We start from the raw sequence: 6,773 nt of genomic DNA on the forward strand, positions 1-6,773 counted from the left end.
TATTTTATTTTTCCTTTATGTTTTATTAGGTTCATGATCATGTGGAGTCACAAAAATAAATATTAAAATTAAAAACAGAATCAAAAATAGCAGAAGAAAAAGCACACCCTGGAGGAAGGGCTTACTGGCGTTTAAACGTCAGTAAGGAGCATCTGGCTGGCGTTCAATGCCAGAATAGAGCATGCATCTGGCGTTGAACGCTGGTGCGCAAAATTGTGATCACTACACAACTTTGCACAACTAACCAGCAAGTGCACTGGGTCGTCCAAGTAATACCTTACGTGAGTAAGGGTCGATCCCACGGAGATTGTTGGTATGAAGCAAGCTATGGTCACCTTGTAAATCTCAGTCAGGCAGACTTAAATGGGTATAGATGATGAATAAAACATAAAGATAAAGATAGAGATACTTATGTATATCATTGGTGAGAGCTTCAGATAAGCGAATGGAGATGCTTTGTCCCTTCCGTCTCTCTGCTTTCCTACTGTCTTCATCCAATCCTTCTTACTCCTTTCCATGGCAAGCTTATGCAAGGGTTTCACCGTTGTCAGTGGCTACCTCCCATCCTCTCATTGGAAATGTTCAACGCACCCTGTCACGGCACGGCTATCCATCTGTCGGTTCTCAATCAGGCCGAAATAGAATCCAGTGATTCTTTTGCGTCTGTCACTAACGCCCCGCCTTCAGGAGTTTGAAGCACGTCACAGTCATTCAATCATTGAATCCTACTCAGAATACCACAGACAAGGTTAGACCTTCCGGATTCTCTTGAATGCCGCCATCAGTTCTTGCCTATACCACGAAGGGTTCTCCTAGGTAATTCACCTCTTCCATTGAAGGGTTCTCAGGATCATAAGCTTCTTCTTCAGATGAAGCATCCTTAGTACTGCTTGGTGCATTTTGCATTCCAGACAGACTTTGAGAAATCAAATTGACTTGTTGAGTCAATATCTTATTTTGAGCCAAAATGGCATTCAGAGTATCAATCTCAAGAACTCCTTTCTTCTGATTTGTCCCATTGTTCACAGGATTCCTTTCAGAAGTGTACATGAATTGGTTATTTGCAACCATTCAATTAGCTCTTGAGCTTCTGTAGGCGTCTTCCTCAGATGAAGAGATCCTCCAGCAGAGCTATCCAAAGACATCTTGGATAGTTCAGAGAGACCATCATAGAAAATACCTATGATGCTCCATTCAGAAAGCATGTCAGAAGGACATTTTCTGATTAATTGTTTGTATCTTTCCCAAGCTTCAAAGAGGGATTCTCTATCCTTCTGTCTGAAGGTTTGGACTTCCACTCTAAGCTTACTCAATTTTTGAGGTGGAAAGAATTTTGCCAAGAAGGCATTGACTAGCTTTTCCTAAGAGTCCAGGCTTTCTTTAGGTTGTGAGTCCAACCATGTCCTAGCTCTGTCTCTTACAGCAAAAGGGAATAGCATAAGTCTGTAGACCTCAAGGTCAACCCCATTAGTCTTGACAGTGTCACAGATTTGCAAGAATTCAGCTAAGAACTGATGAGGATCTTCCAATGGAAGTCCATGGAACTTGCAATTCTGTTGCATTAGAGAAACTAATTGAGGCTTAAGCTCAAAGTTGTTTGCTCCAATGGCAGGGATAGAGATGCTTCTCCCATAGAAGTCGGGAGTAGATGCAGTAAAGTCACCCAGCACCTTCCTTGCATTGTTGTTGTTTTCGGCTGCCATGTCTTCTTCTTCTTTGAAGATTTCTGTTAGGTCCTTTTCAGAGAGTTGTGCCTTAGCTTCTCTTAGTTTTCGCTTCAAGGTCCTTTCAGGTTCAGGGTCAGCTTCAACAAGAATGCCTTTGTCTTTGTTCCTGCTCATATGAAAGAGAAGAGAACAAGAAAATGTGGAATCCTCTATGTCACAGTATAGAGATTCCTTGAGGTGTCAGAGGAATAGAAAAATAGAAAGAAGAGGTAGAGGAATTCGAACTTAATTAGATAGAGTTCGAATTGTGCATTGAGAAGGAGTGGTACTCCATAAATAGAAGGATGTGGGAAGAGAGGAAGAAATTTTCGAAAATCAAGTGAAATATTTTGAAAACATTTTTGAAAAAACTTTAATTGATTTTCGAAAATCAAGAGTGGGAAAGAAATCAAGTAATTTTTTGAAAAAGATTTTGAAATTAGAAATCAAAAAGATATGATTAAAAACTGTTTTGAAAAAGATGTGATTAAAAAGATATGATAAAAAAAATTTTATGCTTTTAAAAAGATATGATTGAAAAGATATGATTTGAAGACAATTTTAAAAAGATTTGATTTTAAAAATTAATGACTTGCCTAACAAGAAAAGATATGATTCAAACATTAAACCTTTCTCAACAGAAAAGGCAACATACTTGAATTGTTCAATCAAATCATTAATTGTTAGCAAGTATCTTTGAAAAAGGAAAGAAATTGATTTTGAGAACATTTGATTGAAAAGATATGATTTGAAAAAGATTTGATTTTGAAAAACTTTGAAAACTTGAAAAAAATTTGATTTTGAAAACAAAATCCTCCCCCTTGTGCCATCCTGGCGTTAAACGCCCAGAATGGTGCACATTCTGGTGTAAAACCCGGTAAATTAACGGCTAATTAACCCATAAATGAGAATTTATTCTAGAAAGCCTAAAATGTGATTTTTATGGCTAAATGTGATAGAGGAGACTGAGACGAGAATTTTGGTACCAATTTTATAGAATTCGGACCAAGATTGGACCGAACGGGCCAAACCGGGCCAACCGGACCCAAAGTGGGCCCTTGGCCCAACATAACTTAACCAAAACCCTAGTTTTCAGCACTCTCTCTCCTCACTTATCACTCAAAAACGCTGAAATGGAGGCTATGGGAGAAGAACACTCTCTCAAAGTTCTTTCTCTCATTTGATCTTCAAACCACCATAACTTTTGATCTAGAGCTCCGATTGCCGCCCCGTTTGCGGCCACGCGTTCACCGCGGAGAGCTCTACAAAACCCATACAACCAATCTTGAGGTAAGCCACGTGTTGCTGTTCGAAATCTCAGCCCTTATTTTCGAGTTTCATGGGTAAAATGTTGAGATTTTGGGTTCTTTGATGTTATAGGACCCAACTCTCTTGAAGGAGAAGGTTAATCTTGTCTCCTTGGACCTTGGGTGTGGTAAGATTCTCAACCCTAGTGTGATTTGTGATTTTATGATGTTTGGGTTTTGAGATGTTGTGTATGGGTATGATGATTGTGGCTTAGGTTGTGTATATGTGAATATTGGAGCTTGATTGGTGATTTTGAAAAGCTTGAAAAGGGTTTGGTGGTGAAAAATCTGTTCTTGGAGGTTTTGAGGCCTTGAGAGCTTGTGGATAAGTGGTTTGGAAGTGCTCCGATTGAGCTTGGAAAATTCGGCTAAGGTATGGTTTCGGTTTCCCGTATCTAATATGTAATGTGGTAGGAAATACTTAGGCTAGAGGCCCTAAGATAGGCATTGAATGGTTGATGTTGTTGAATGATTGAGATATATGATGTGGTCATATATGTGATGATGATTATTGATGCCTTGGTGGTATGATGTATGAGAAATATGCATGTTGAGATATACGCTTGATGATTGGTTATGGTTGAATTGTGGGTTGAACCATGTTGATGGTGAGTATGATGTTGATTATGTACAATGATGATTTATTGGAATTGATGTTGTTGAGAATTGGCATGAGGAATAGTATATGATATGTCAATATGTTTGAGTTTGAGCCACTTGGGTGAAGTGGGCTAAAATGATGAGATAGTGATTTTGTATATTGTGGTTATGTGTCAATGTGTGAGTTGAGGAGGCTTGATGTTGAGTTTGATACATTTTGATTGTTTTCAAAGAAAAGGGATGAAATTGGCATGTTTTGATTGACTTTGAAAGGAGTTGAAAATGGTTTGTTTTGAAAATGGCATATTGTGGTTTTGTATGAAAATATGGTTTTTGGGCATACTTTGACGGGACATAACTTGGACTACGGATCTCCGTTTTGTACCAAATCTGTTTAGAAATGAAATTGGATCCGGGATGTCCATGCCGTTCGAAGAACGGGTGAAAAACGATTTAAAATGAGGAAGTTATGTCCGTCGGAAGATTGGGGTCTAGATCTGTGAAATTCTGCAGCTTTTAACTTAGAAAATTTTTAGCAGAATGACCCCTTGCGCGTGGGCGCACCTGGCGCGTACGCGCCGACCTTCCGAAAAGTGCCATCCACGCGTACGCGTGATGTGCGCGGGCGCGCCGATTGTGCTGCACCCAATGCCCAGCCATTTTACAGAGAGTTATGCCAGAACTGTGCCGGTGTTGTGCTTGGGGCACGAGAACACCCGCGCGTACCCGTAGGTGACGCGTGCGCGTCGATGGGCAAGTTTGGAATCCACGCGTTAGCGTGCAGGACGCTTACGCGTCGATGAGTTTTTGAGGCCATCCACACGTGCGCGCGGAGTGCGCGTACGCGCGGCCCTGTTTTCATCCCAAAGTTGATTTTTGAGTTTTAAAAGCCAAATCTCATACTTCTAAGCCTCCGATCTCACCATTTATGTCTTAAATCATTATGACATGCCTAGCTATTAGAAAGGGGCTAGTGAATGAGGTAACTTGCGAGTGAAGCAAGGGAAATATGAATGATCAATGAGGATCAAGATGATTATGTGAGATGCGGAGGATGGTGGTGGAAGTGCTTGTTATGCCATGGGCCGAAAGGCTATGATTGTTAATGAAATGGCTGGTTATGGATTTAACCGTGAGCCGGAATAGCTGTGTATGCTATGAATATTGGCTGGTTCTGGATTGAACCGTGAGCCGGAATGGCTAATATGGATGTTGATCCATGGATGAGAATTCATGCATGTTGATGCTGAATTATTGATAATTGTGATTTGCACTTCCACTATCAGAGATACGAGTTTCCTTGGGTAGTAGCAGTGGCTAGCCACCACGTGCTCCAGGTTGAGGCTTGAGACTCTGTTTACCCTATGTCGTAAGTGTGGCCGGGCACTGTGAAAGGCCCGGATGAGCTCGAACCCCCTTAAATATTCACCAGTGAGGGTGATGGATATAGATCATGTTTATGATCAAGTTTATAACGAGTATAACTCGAGTTTGGGGATGCATGACAGAGGGACAGTCCAATGGTTAGCGACCAGGACTTGTCGGGTTGGCTGTATAACCGACAAGATGATATCATCAGCCAATAGGGACAGGCATTCATCATATGCATACTATGTGAATTGTTTGAGATTGCCTATTTGACTGCATATTACTTGCTAATTGTCTAAATGTCTTAACTGCTCCTATTTGTATATTCTTTGTCTGATATAACTGTGTTTGCTATATTGTACTCCTGCTGGTGGTTGGGAGGTTTGAAGGATTTGGAAAGGGAAGTATTAGTTAGACTGAAGAATCTTTAGTCAGATGCCCTTATATGGTTTAGCTTGTTTATAAGCTTTGATATTATCTAGAGGAAGTTCTAGGATTGCCTTTGGCTTTCCTCTATTATTATGTATTATATATGTGGAAGCTGTTACCATGCTGGGGACCTCTGGTTCTCACCCATGCGGATTTTGTGGTTTTCAGATGCAGGACGTGAGGTTTCCCGCTGAGGCATGCTGGAGACTTCTAGAATTGCGAAGATCCTTTGTTCTCGGGACTAAGTTTTGGGTTTATATGTTTTGCTTAGATACTTTTATCTCCATTAAATAATACAAACTGTGATGACTCCTCTTATGGGAGAATTTGGAGAATAGGTTTTATGTATTTGTGTCCCTTTGGGTTTCCTTTGGGGTTTTCCTTATTTTATCATATGTATATATTGCTATGCTCGGACCGGTTATCTTCCTGCCGGATCTTGAGTCTTGATATTCCTGTTTTTGATTCTCAGTTGTATATATATAATCTCACGCTGGTTACCCTTGTTCGTTACGTTATCGATCGGAGTGTTGCGCTTTTGAGTTGCGATTTTTTTGTTTACCCCTTTTTCTACGAAGGCTCCTAGTTATAATCAATCATTCATACTACTATACGTACTAAATTTTTTATTTTAGAGGTCGTAATACCTTGCCATCTCTGAATTATGACTTAAGCATAAGTCTCTGTATGGTAGGGTGTTACATTATGGTATCAGAGCAGTTCGTTCCTTTAGAGCCTGGGGGATGGACTGACTATGCTTCTGTGCATTCTCTGTGTGTGTGTTATGTGCTATTAGTATATCTGCTTGATATAATTGGCATAAACGTTCATGAGCATGCATTTGGGACTTGAAGCGCTAAACTTCCGATATTGAGACTGATCAACTTAATATCGATTGTTTAGTGTGTATAGGAACCAGATGGCGCCTCGTGGACGCGATAGAGGACGTGGTAGAAGCCGTGGTAGAGGTCGTACTAACGCTCATGCACCGAAGGTTAACCCTAATGACCCGGTGAACCTTATGACTACGTTGAAAAACATGGCTGCTGCGATGCAAACCACTGCTGAAGCTCTTGGGCAACGGATAAACGATCATGACAACAACAGAAAGAGAGCTCAGGGACCAATAGAGGTCAGAACTTTCTCTGTGATGGTAAACAAGTGTAAGGTTGCTGAGGAGTGTGTGAAGAAGGCAGCCGCTGAAAGAGGAAATCATAAGGGACCTTTCCTACAGAACCGAGGGAAGAACCTTGCACCTAGAGATCCGCCTTTCAAGTGGGAACGTTCTTTCAGGAGGCCTAACAACAACAACTCCCATGGGAAAAGGTTTGAGAAGCAACCACAGAATGAGCAAGCTTGTGCT

At 40.9% G+C, this 6,773-nt stretch overlaps 1 non-coding gene across 1 annotated transcript; it reads left to right on the plus strand.

The window, feature by feature from the left end:
* Nucleotides 1-1,199: 1,199 nt before the first annotated feature.
* LOC130937988 (small nucleolar RNA R71) lies at nucleotides 1,200-1,307 on the plus strand. Its single transcript, XR_009069174.1, has one exon. It is a non-coding gene; the product is annotated as a small nucleolar RNA R71 (small nucleolar RNA).
* Nucleotides 1,308-6,773: the final 5,466 nt, after the last annotated feature.

This window comes from Arachis stenosperma, chromosome 6, assembly GCF_014773155.1.
Source record: "Arachis stenosperma cultivar V10309 chromosome 6, arast.V10309.gnm1.PFL2, whole genome shotgun sequence".
Lineage (NCBI taxonomy): Eukaryota > Viridiplantae > Streptophyta > Magnoliopsida > Fabales > Fabaceae > Arachis > Arachis stenosperma.